This window comes from Nicotiana tabacum, chromosome 3 (genome assembly GCF_000715075.1).
Source record: "Nicotiana tabacum cultivar K326 chromosome 3, ASM71507v2, whole genome shotgun sequence".
NCBI lineage: Eukaryota > Viridiplantae > Streptophyta > Magnoliopsida > Solanales > Solanaceae > Nicotiana > Nicotiana tabacum.
This window is the reverse complement of record NC_134082.1, coordinates 130,806,239-130,819,654: the sequence shown is the minus strand read 5'-3', so window position 1 is coordinate 130,819,654 and position 13,416 is coordinate 130,806,239.

Sequence of the window (13,416 nt, the reverse complement as noted above, 5' to 3'; positions counted from 1 at the left end):
TGTTGTTACAGGTATTCTAATTGTCCAATCTCATGATTTGTATGCACTTATTGACCCCGGTTCCACCTTGTCCTATGTTACCCCTTTTGTTGTTATGGAATTTGGGATAGAACCGAATCAGCTTCATGAGCCATTTTCAGTGTCTACTCCGGTGGGTGAGTCTATTATGACTGCTTGAGTTTATAGAGGTTGTGTTGTTACGGTACGGGGTAGGGATACCACAGCCGATCTTATTGAATTAGGGATGGTCGATTTTGATGTAATAATAGGAATGGATTGACTTTATTCATGCTTTGCCAAACTTGATTGTCGGACTAGAACCATAAGGCTTGAATTTCCTAATGAGCCCGTTGTTGAGTGGAAGGGAGATAATGTAGTGCCTAAAGGTCGGTTTATTTCTTACCTTAAGGTTGCGAAGATGATCAAGAAGGGGTGTATCTATCATTTAGTTCGGGTTGCGGACACCAATGCTGAGGCGCCTAGCCTTGAGTCCGTGCTAGTTGTGAATAAGTTTCTGGATGTCTTTCCAGATGAACTCCTTGGAATTCCTCCAGACAGGGAGATTGATTTTGGGATCGATGTGATGCCAAGCACGGAGCCTATATCAATTCCACCTTACATAATGGCATTGGCGGAATTGAAAGAGCTAAAGGAACAATTGAAGGATTTGCTAAAAAAGGGTTTCATCCGGGCGAGTATGTCACCATGGGACGCACCAATCTTGTTTGTAAGGAAGAAAGATGGGTCGCTACGGATGTGTATTAACTACCGGCAACTCAACAAGGTCACAATCAAAAATAAATATCCTCTACCAAGGATAGATGACTTGTTTGATCAATTGCAAAGTGTTACGTGTTTCTCAAAAATTGACTTGCGGTCTGGGTATCATCAATTGAAGATAAGGGAACATGATATTCCAAAAACAACTTTCAGGATTCGGTATGGGCACTTTGAATTTATGGTGATGTCTTTTGGGCTAACAAATGCCCTGGCAGCTTTCATGGATCTTATGAATCGAGTCTTCAAGCCTTTTCTAGACTTCTTTGTGACAGTATTCATTGACGATATTCTTGTATATTCCCGAAGTCGAGAAGATCATGTTAACCATATCAGGTCAGTTCTACAGACTCTTCAGCAACATCAACTGTATGCAAAAATTTTGAAATGCGAATTCTGGCTTGAATCCGTCGCATTCTTGGGTCATGTCGTCTCCAGGGAAGGAATTATGGTTGATCCTTAAAAGAATGCAGCAGTGAGGAATTGGCCCAGACCTACCACTCCAATAGAGATTCACAGTGTTTTGGGTTTGGCTGGGTACTACAAGAGATTTGTGGAGGGGTTTTCTACTCTTGCCTCTCCATTGACTAAATTGACCCAGAAAGCAGTTAAATTCCAATGGTCTGATGCTTGTGAAAGGAGTTTCCAAGAATTGAAATCAAGACTGACTACAGCGCCAGTATTTACCCTGCTAAAGGGTACAGAGGGATTTGTGGTGTATTGCGACGCTTCAATGATCGGGCTTGGGTGTGTGTTAATTCAACACCGCAAGGTTATAACCTACACTTCTAGGCAACTCAAGAACCATGAAAAGAACTATCCAACCCATGACTTAGAGCTTGCGGCAGTGGTGTTTGCACTAAAGATTTGGCGACATTATTTGTATTGGGTGCATGTGGATGTATTTACGGACCACAAGAGCCTTCAATATATTTTCAAGCAAAAGAAGTTGAATCTGAGACAAAGAAGATGGCTATAGTTACTCAAAGACTATGACATTGATATTCTCTATCACCCGGGAAAGGCTAATGTTGTAGCGGATGCTCTTAGTCGAAAATCTATGGGGAGCTTGGCTCATTTGGAGGCATATCGGAGGTTGTTGGCCAGGGAGGTTCACCAGTTGGCTAGTTTGGGAGTTCGCCTAGCGGACTCTAATGAAGGAGGAGTGATTGTGCAGAATTGGGCTGAATCATCGCTTATGACGGAAGTGAAAGAGAAGTAATTCAACGATCCATTGTTAGCACAACTGAAAGAGGGTATTCATAAACACAAGACCACAGCTTTTTCCCTTGGCATGGATGATGGTACCCTATGGTACCAAGGCCGCCTATGTGTTCCGGATATTGACGGTCTTCGGGAAAGGATCATGGCAGAAGCTCACACTTCCAGGTATTCCGTGCACCCAGGTTCTACAAAAATGTATCATGATCTCAGGGAATTTTATTGGTGGAATGACATGAAAAGGGATGTGGTGGACTTTGTGGCTAGATGTTTGAATTGTCAGCAAGTGAAGGCCGAACATCAAAGACCTGGTGGAATGGCTCAAAGCATAGAAATTCCAATGTGGAAATGGGAGGTGATCAACATGGATTTTGTGGTAGGGTTGCCGTACAATCTGCGCAAGTTTGACTCAATTTGGGTGATCGTGGATCGACTCACAAAATCAGCACACTTCTTGCCAGTTAAATCTACCGACACAGTGGAACAGTATGCTCAATTGTATATTAAAGAAATAGTCAGGTTGCATGGCACTCCCGTCTCAATCATTTCAGATCGAGGGGCTCAGTTCACAGCCAACTTTAGGAAGAAATTTCAGCAGGGCTTGGGCACGTAGGTAAATCTCAGCACAGCTTTCCATCCTCAAACCGACGGGCAAGCAGAGCGGACTATTCAGACGCTTGAGTACATGTTGCGTGCTTGTACTCTTGATTTCAAAGGTAGTTGGGATGACCATTTGTCACTCATAGAATTTCCTTACAACAACAACTTCCATGCTAGTATCCAGATGGCACCATTCGAGGCACTGTATGGTAGGATATGTAGGTCTCTCATTGGGTGGTTCAAGGTTGGAGAAGCAGAATTTATAGGGTCGGACCTCGTGCATTAGGCCATGGAGAAAGTCAAGATTATTAAGGAGAGGTTGAAAACTGCTCAGAGTTGCCAAAAGTCTTATTCGGACATTCGTCGTAGAGATTTGTAGTTCAAAGAAGATGATTGGGTATTTTTGAAGGTTTCCCCCATGAAGGGCATCATGCGATTCGGGAAGAAAGGAAAATTAAGTCTGAGGTATGTCGGACCGAACAGAATCATTCAGAGGATTGGTCAGGTGGCATACAAGCTCGAGCTGCCACCCGAGATGTTGTTGGTACATCCGGTCTTCCATGTGTCTATGTTGAAGAAGGTAATGGGAGATCCATCCGTTATTGTGCCAATTGAAGCTATTGAGGTTAATGAAGAACTATCTTATGAAGAAATTCCAGTTGCCATTCTTGATAGGCAAGTCCGAAAATTGAGAAATAAGGAAATTGCCTCCGTAAAAGTGTTATGGCGGAACTAGCAAGTTGAGGAAGCCACTTGGGAAGCCGAGGAAGAATGAGAAAGAAGTACCCACATTTGTTTGAATAGTTATGTAATAGCTTTTATGCATTTGGTTCATATGAACTCTTATCTTTTGATTTGATCTATGTTAAATTATTCCATTTTGGTTATATATGTTGCCTATTCGGTCATGGTTGGTGTTGTACAAGTTATGTTATGTCTATGGAACATGTATATGCTGTTAGAATATGTATCTGGGGCCCTCTGATAGGTGGATAGGCCTAGTTACTATTAGCAGAAACGTAAAAGAAAGAACACAAGATTTAACGTGGTTCGGATCAAAATAATCCTACGTCCACCAGAGAACAGTTGTCTTTTTAATATTAACAAAGGAAGGGGAGATTTCCCAATTAAACTTAAGAGAATTTCTCTCTTAACTCTCTACTCACTATAATGTATTGTATTATTTTTGGGATGGTTTCTGCAAATGAAGGAGTGCATCTATTTATAGAGGTAAAGACCACTTCTTGATGTCATTAGTGACATCAAACTACCTCCTCTTGATGTCATGGGTGACATCAAAGGAGGAAGCTTCCTCCTAGCATCCACACCAACTCTTTCCACCAACTCTTCCAATTGGCATGCCATTGTTGACAAAACATAAACCAACACTTTCAATCTCCACCTTGGTTTGCGTTTCGAGCGTGCGTGTGAACAACTCTGGCCAAAACTTCTAAGCTTACTGGGCAACCCCATTGTAAGAAACAAGAAGAATCAAACCATTGTTGAACATACCACCTCCACCTAACAACTGTTCTCTTCGGAGTTGCATCAGTTGATGCACACCCCCGCCAAGTCCTTGCAGTGTGCAAACTTAGCGAGTGGGACTATCTTGGTCAACATATCTGCAGCATTATCGTCTGTGATAACCTTCACGACCTTGATAGTTCCCTCTTCAACAACATCTCGAATAAAATGAAATCTGACATCAATGTGTTTAGTGCGCTCATGAAATCTCTGATTTTTCATTAGATGAATAGCACTCTGACTATCACATCTAAGAGTTGATTCCAGCTGAACCAAACTCAATTCCGCTACTAAACCTTTCAACCAGATAGCTTCCTTCACCGCCTCCGCTGCTGCCATGTATTCTGCTTCTGTCGTAGACAAAGCGGCAATCGACTGCAGAGTCGACTTCCAACTAACGGCACTGCCAACGAGGGTAAAGATGTATCCAGTTGTGGACCTTCTTCTGTCAAGATCTCCTGCATAGTCAGAATCTACATAACCGAGAATTGAAATACCTCCACCACTTTTTCGAAAGGTCAGACCAACACCAGAAGCTCCTTTGAGATATCTCAATATCCACTTGACAGCTTCCCAATGCATCTTTCCTGGGCTGGACATGTATCTACTTACAACACTTACAGATTGAGCAATATCTGGACGTATGCATACCATAGCATACATAATGCTACCGACTGCACTGGCATAAGGAATCTTTGACATATGCTCCACCTCTCCTCGGACTGAGGCATTTGTAACTCTGAAAGTTTAAAATAAGGAGCTAATGGTTTAATTACAGGCTTGCACGTATGCATATTTAATCAATCGAGAACCCTTTCAATATACCTCTTCTGAGAAAGATGTACAACACCGTCTTTTCTTAAAATCTCCATACCAAGGATTTTCTTTGCAGCTCCTAAACCCTTCATGTCAAATTCTTTACTCAACAACTTATTCAAAGCATTTATCTCTATAATGTTGTTAGCAGCAATAAGCATATCATCAACATAAAATAGTAAATAAATCATTGAGTTACCAGACATCTTTTTGTGATACACACAGCTATCAAATGCACTCCTTGAGAATTCATGTGTAGTCATGAATGTATCAAACCTCTTGTACCACTGTCTAGGGGATTGCTTCAAACCATACAAAGACTTCTTTAGTTGGCATACGTGATATTTTTTTCCCTCAGCTAGGAAACCTTCAGGCTGATCCATATAGATTGTCTCTTCTAGATCACCGTGTAAGAAAGCAGTTTTGACATCAAGCTGTTGAAGCTCCAAGTCAAATTGGGCAACCAATGCTAGTAGCATGCGAATTGAGCTATGCTTCACAACTAGAGAGAAAATCTCATTGTAGTCAATTCCCTCCTTCTGATTGAAACCTTTTGCAACCAATCTCGCCTTGAACCTAGCATCCTCCACTTCAGGAATTCCCTCTTTCTTTCGGTAGACCCATTTGCATCCAACTGCCCTCTTCCCCTTTTGTCTTTTCACTAAGACCCATGTCTGATTCTTATGAAGAGACTCCATCTCTTCAGTCATGGCTAACCGCCATTGTACAGCATCCTTGCAAGAAGTTGCTTCAATATACGAGGAGGGCTCCAGATCCTTAATCACTTCTTGTGCAGCTACGAACGTATATGCAATCAAGTTTGCTTGATCTATAAGGCATTTTGGTTCTCGTGTCTGCCTCTTTTCCCTCCCCTTCGCAATTGTGTATGGTTCATTGACAGCAAGTTCTTCAAGGTCTACATCTTCTGACTCATCTCCAGTCCACGTGCGCTCATATGACCTAGTCTCATGTGCCATAGTCTTGCCTTGTCATCATTAGATAACTGCACTGTAGATGCATTTGCAGAGCCAACAATGGTGCTTCCGGCCAATGTTTAAAGGCCGTTCTCCAGCTTGCCTTTCAGCATGACTAAAGAACCTTTAGTCACCTTTATAGTTCCTGCTTCACTCATGTACTTGTAGCCTTGTTCATCCAGAGTACTCAGGGAGATAAAATTCTTCTTCAGATCAGGAATATGACGGACTTGTGTAATAGTCCTCACGACTCCATCATGGCAGCAAACCCGAACTAAGCCAATGCCAACTATTGCATAAGTTGCATTATTGCCCATTACGACGGTTCCTCCACTTTTCTCATAGTTGTTAAACCAGTTTTTTTGGAACAGAGTACAAGCAGAGTCTAATACCCATTTATTTCCATAACTACTATTATTATTACACGATGTTGTTAGTACATAATCATTATCAAAATCATGTACCTGTTCAACTATAGATGCACTCGCTTTTTCCTTGGATTTTGACATTGGGCAATCTCGTTCAAAGTGCCCCTTCTTGCCACAACCCCAACACTCTGTATTCTTCTTGTTCACATGAGACTTTGATCTGTGCTTTGATTTACTCTTTCCCTATTGACTAGTCCGGCCTCTCACAAAGAGCCCACTTGCATGGTCATCTCTATCTCCTTCAATGTGCCTTCGCACATCACTAGAGTTAAGTGCCTGCCGCACTTTCTCAAACTTGATAAGCTCCTTTCTATACATCATTGAATTCTCAATATCATGATATCTTGAAGTCAATGAAAATAGCAAAGCACATGCAAGCGTCTCCTCTTCCTTTTTAATTCCTGCAATATGTAAGTCCATGACAAGTTTATTGAACACATTTAAATGATCTTGTAACGAAGTACCTGACCCCATCTTAAATGTGTGAAGACACCGTTGTAACAACATCCTTGTTGTCACTGATCGGTCTTGGTATAGCCCTTCTAGCTTTTCCCATAACTGTTTGGCCGTCTCTTCGGTACCCGTACTCATTTCACAAAGCACGTTAGGTGCAAGGGATAGTTGGATTGCACTCAATGCATCCCCTTCAATCTTCTCCTTGTCGGGAGCTGATATATCCTTAGGATACTTTCCGTCAATAGCATGGATTGAACCTTCCCTCCGCAGTAACGCCATCATCTGGATCTTCCAGATATTGAAGTTGTTGCGTCCACTGAATCTATCAATTTCAAACTTCATGGAACTCATCTTTGCTTGTTCTTCCTCCTTGGATCGTTAAAGAATCTTGTTGCTCTGATACCAATTGTTAGTGGAAACGTAAAAGAAAGAACACAAGATTTAACGTGGTTCGAATCAAAATAATCCTACATCCACCAAAGAACAGTTGCCGTTTTAATATTAACAAAAGAAGGGGAGATTTCTCAATTAAACTTAAGAGAATTTCTCTCTTAACTCTCTACTCACTATAATGTATTGTATTATTTTTGGGATGGTTTCTACAAATGAAGGAGTGCATCTATTTATAGAGGTAAAGACCTCATCTTGATGTCATTGGTGACATCAAACTACCTCCTCTTAATGTCATGGGTGACATCAAAGGAGGAAGTTTCCTCCTAGCATCCACACTAACTCTTCCAATTGGCATTCCATTGTTGACTAAATAAAAACCAACACTTTCAGTTACAAAGGAAACTCTGGCGAAATTTTCGGAAATTTAAGGAGTTAGACAAATTTGGGGTTGTTGATATATTTCATGATGTGAAAAAGCTGAAGTTACATAAGGATGGCTAATGAATGAACCTTGATCCTCATTCAAGGATGAATGATCTTAAGCGGGGGAGAATGTAAATCCCCAGAAAATTTTGCTAAGTAATTTAAGATTTCGTGGTGCCAAGGTTGGCTAATTATTTTATCTTGCGTGCAAATGAGGATTCATGATATAATGGATATCAATTGGATATGTTAATAAGTGTATAAGTCATATTATAAGTGATTTAGGGTCTAAGGAGAGGCCTAAGTCTAAGCCAAGTTGGAAAATTTCATAATAGACTAAAGTTGTAAATGAGTACGCACAAGACCTCAATTTGGACAAGCATATATCCATTTATATAAGGTGTTGTGCAATGCACAACCTATAAAATTAAATCTCTTTGAGTCTAGTTTCCAACGCATTAAACCGTTTGTCATTTGGAGGTGTATACAGATGGTTATAACCATTTTACTGGACCTGTGTCAGACGCGCGTCCGCGGCGCGGCTGCGGGAAAACTGAAAGTTTCTGCCTCCGAGCATGGTACGAGTACGGCCACCGCGTCCCAGGCGCAGCTTGACCTCACTCGCGCGCCTAGCAGCCCTATAAATACCCCAAGACCGGGTATAGAGAGTCTCTAAGTCATTTTTCTGAGCTAGGGCTTGCTCTATCAAGGGGAATCCGTCCCATACTTTCCTCATATGATCCAAGGTAATGTTTTTGGAGTATTTTGAGTTGATTACTACTCCTAAACACTTATATTAACAAGGATTGATCTTGAAAATCCATAGATTCCCATTCAAATCCCTAAATTGATCAAGAACACTACAAGTAGGGATTCTCAAGATTCTTACTACAAGAGGTATGTCTATCATCTCTAACTACTCTATGGTGATTATTTATGTATGATATATACGTTAGAACTCATGGGATGGTGATTGGAAGCCATAGGTGCCTAACCTAGGTTGTGTTGGTGTTGTAGAGATTGTGAGATGGGTTATTGAGGTATGATTCTTGGGTGTAATAGTATTATATATACATGCATGTACAAATTAGGTTTGTAGGAAGATTGTTGAACATAAATAAGTAAAGATTGGGTTGGGGAATGCAGTAAATCTTATAAAAGATATTTGAAATCAAGATGCTCAACTAGTATTTGATAAAATGCTCAAATGAGCTGAAACCATGAATACCTTCCTAATTTGGCTCAATTTTGTTATGTCTCAAGTAGATTGGGATTGCTAGAATTTTCGGAACGTCGTAGTAACTTAAGGAAAGCTTAAACAAGGTATGTATGGCTAAAAACCCCTCCTTTTAAAAATCGAGTCTCCATGGTGCCCGTGCAAATGTTGTAAGCCCGGAATTCGATTGATGTGGTACTTGTTATGTCAAATAAATTGATGTTGCGAAAATGTATGTGGAAGATGCTTTTCCATGTGTTTAGTGTGTTATTCTTTGTAAATTGAGGATGAGTGGAAAAACATGAACTATGTGCTAAATGTGTAAATGTCAAGTCAAGGTTACATTGTGATTAATATGCCGAACTAGATGAATTTCTCTCTATGTTTATAACTTAAATTGCTTTTGTATGTGCCTATGATCCTAAATGGAAAGATAAATATTGAAAATGGGAATAATGCGAAATGAGATTTATGGAATGTGGTAATTGTGGCCCCAAGTGCCGAGAAACTAATTTATGTGAATCCAAAGATTAAAGTGAGATGATTAACGGAAAAGGGTAATGTCTTGGTAAGACGGCTTAGCCGATCGGGCCGTGATCGGACGCCATGTTATACACACATGGTGGTAATGTATTGATAATTGAAATTGAAAAGTGAGAATGAAATAAGAGGAACGTCTTGGGAAGACGGCTTAGCCGATCGGGTCGTGATCGGACTCCGCTCAAGGAAGCGATGGTAATGTGGATGATGATGCAATGATAAGGAATGCCCCAACCAAAAAATTCAAAAATTATGTGAAAACTATGTGAACCTCTTATATTATTAATGTGATTCTTATTTGAAGCTTTGTTGTCCTTATGATTTCTTTTACTCTTGTATGGTTGTTTTTTCTAACTGGATGGTGTTTAGTTATACATACTAGTACTATTCCATGGTGCTAACGTCCCTTTTGCCGGGGGCGCTATATTTTTTTAAATGAATGTAGGTGGCTCCATAGCGGATAGCCGATCGCGCGTAGCTGAGCATCCTCCTCTCAAAGTCTTGGTGAGCCCCTTTCTCCTTCAAGGGGGTTATGTTGTACATATTTTGCTATAGATATCCACTTTTGAGGTATAGCCGGGGCCTTGTCACCGGCATTGTCATACTTGTCTTTTGCATCCTTAGAGGCTCTGTAGACATATGTGTGGGTTATGTACGGGTGTTGGATGGGTCTACGAACTATGTTGTAATTCTAGCTCTCGCTTATCTAAAGGGTACTTATATGGAATCTTGGAAACTTAACTACGGTTTAAGGTTGTGATATAAAATGAACTAACCGTGTTGAATGTAATATCTTTCCTATTGTCTAAATAAATGAAAGCATGGCTTTCTTATTCATATTGAGATGGGTAGAAAGTGTTTGATAAGGCTTGCTCAGTTGGGTTCACTCGATTGAGCGTCGGTCGCGCCTCCCGAGTTTGGGGCAAGTTGAAGGACAAGAAGATAAAGTCTTGAAATTAAATAAGGCTTTATATGGGTTGAAGCAAGCCCCCGCGAGCTTGGAATAGTAGAATTGACAGTTTCAAGCAAATGATTTTTCTAAGTGTCCACATGAACATGCCCTCTATGTAAAGATTGCTAAAAATGGTGACATCTTACTTGTTTGCTTGTATGTAGATGACTTGATATTTACAGGAAATAATCCAAAGATGTTTGAAGAATTCAATAAAGCAATGGCTAGAGAATTTGAGATGACGGACATTAGCCTAATATCCTACTATCTTGGAATTCAAGTAGCACAGAGGAAGGATGTCATTTTTATTTCTCAAGGAGAGTATGCAAAGGAAATTCTCAAGAAATTTGAGATGGAGAATTGCAATCCCGTAAGCACCCCCGTTGAATGTGGAGTTAAAATATCTAAGCATGGAGATGGAGATAGAGTCAATCCCACATTTTTCAAGAGTCTTATTGGAAGCTTAAGATATTTGTCATGTACAAGGACGGATATTCTGTTTGGAGTTGGACTCCTGAGTCGCTTTATGGAAACTCCTACTACCTCGTACTTAAAGGTAGCCAAAAGAATACTTCGGCACAACAAAGGTACGCTTGATTATGGAATTCTTTATTCATCTTCTAAAGAATCCAAGTTCGTGGGATATTGTTATAGTGACTGGGCTGGTGATATTGATGATCAGAAAAGTACTACTGGGTTTGTTTTCTTTCTTGGAAATTCCACATTTACATGGAATTCTAAGAAGCAACCAATTGTGACTTTGTCAACTTGTGAAGTGGAGCATGTAGCATCTTGTTCGTGTGTTTGCCATGAAATTTGGCTAAGAAGCTTGTTGGAATAACTTCACCAACCACAGAAGGATGCTAAAAGATTTTTGTTGACAACAAATCGGCTATAGATTTAGTCGAGAACCCGGTATTTCATGAAAGAAGAAAAGCATATCGATACGAGATATCATTTTATTAGAGATTGCATATCTAATAAAGTTATGGAGCTTGAGCATGTAAATTCTGGAGATCAAATTGCAGATATTTTCACCAAGCCTTTGAAGATTGACGCTTTTCAAAAGTTAAGAATGGCGCTTGGAGTAATGAAACAAGTTTAAGGGGAGATGTTAAAAATAGTAATAAACTTGTTTCCATTTGTCCACATTTGTTTAGATTTGTTTACATTAATTTAATATTTTCATACATATAGTTAGAAAAGAGTAAGGTGTGGACATGTGTGAATTTGTGTGAACTAGTGTAGGCATGTATGGACTAGTGTGTACATGCGTGGACTAATTAATATGTACACATAAAGTTTATGTTAGATACATGTAGGAGTTCTATTATAAATACCTATGTATGCTAGCCATTTGAAGTAAGTGAAGTTGAATAGAAATCATCCTTTCCTCCACCTCTCTAATAGTGAGTTTTGAGTGTTTATTTAGTTGTCTTGCTCTCCCAAATTTTCTAACATATCATTGGTTGCAGATGATTTTTCTCAAGCTAGCAATACATATGTTGGGAAACTGAGGTAAGTTCTATCAAATCTCCAGTTATATTTCCTTCACTCACTCCTCTCCACCCCTTCAATAATAGTAGGAAGCAAAGAAAAGCTTCTACTCCCTTTCATTTTACTTTAATAATGTTTGAAAACAATTTCACCAAGTCTAACTTTCTTGAAACCAAGTTTACCATATATGATAACCAACCTTAAAGCAAAACCGCCATGGAACATGGTCGAGTTGGTCAAAGCTTTCAAGCAAAGAAAGTTTCTCCAAGAGTACCAGCATGCAACTACAGAGTAGCTACCATTTCCTATGAGCTCAGTGTTAGTTGTCCTAGGAGAATTCGTTGCGCAATGCACTCTATCCCTTTCTCTTCAATCCAGGAGGGAGGCAGTGTTCCAACACCTACATCATTCCCACAATCATTTGATGAGAAGTCATTTTCTGCACCACTCTCAAAAATTAGGGGTGGCAAACAGACAGGTCGGATCGAATACGGATAATAATGCAAAAAACGGATAAATTATCCGATCTGATCCACATTTAATACGGATAACCATATTATCCATGGCCTTCTGAATATGATTACTTTTAGGAGAATTCCTAATCTCTCAAGCTTAAGAAACCCCCAATTTGAGTCTTTACAAATGTAAAAGTTGAACAAATTAGTTATCCATTTTCTAAGTGGATAATATGGTTCTTATCCATATTTGATCCGTTTTAAAAATGTTCAATATCTAACTCATTTTTTTGTGGATAATATGAATGGATAATTTTTTTAATCCATTTTGCCACCACTAATAGTGACCCACAAAGCTGATGTGGGAGACACATCAGATGTCACAGTAGACATGCACAGTCAGCTAAAATGGGAAACACTCCGAAGGAGCAAGCGCATGAAGGCAGCGTGTGAAGATACTAGTTAGTTATAAATAGCTATCAATAAGAATATTAGAGGAGACTATTGTGATATTGGAAACTCTTTTTTTTGATCGTCAAAAGAACTTATACTATTCCTTATCTCATTCTGTAATTCTCTCTTCTTATCTCCTCCTTCCAGTTATTTTCCAATACTGCTCTATTAATATTCTCCTAATTCACTTTACTTGTAATTTTCGGTTGGGTGATTAATACAAACGTTACTTCCATTGAGTTGCTGTAAATCAGGTTGTTTCATTCACCACTTAGCTCAATCATATTAGCTAATGAAATTTGAATATGAAAGAATTTTGATTTACAAAAATTGAAATTGCTCGTGCCAATAACTTCATTAATAGCGATCGACTCAATGTCTATCTATCAAAGTTGAAAACAAATGAGGTGTGGGAATTATGAGAATTAAATATCTAATGCATGTAATATTAAAATGACGTTTATTTAAAAATATAGTCATAGATTTATAACAAATCTATAAAAGAACTAATTCTATATTTATATGTTCGATGGATTTATAATCATAACCAAAAGTAAGATACCATATCATTTGCATTATAATATAGGTAATGATTTCATATTAAAAATAACAATGAAAGTATATTATAGAGAGGAAAAAAGTAATAGAGGGGAGAATGATAATTTACCGGGGGGAAAAGGGCATTACTTGA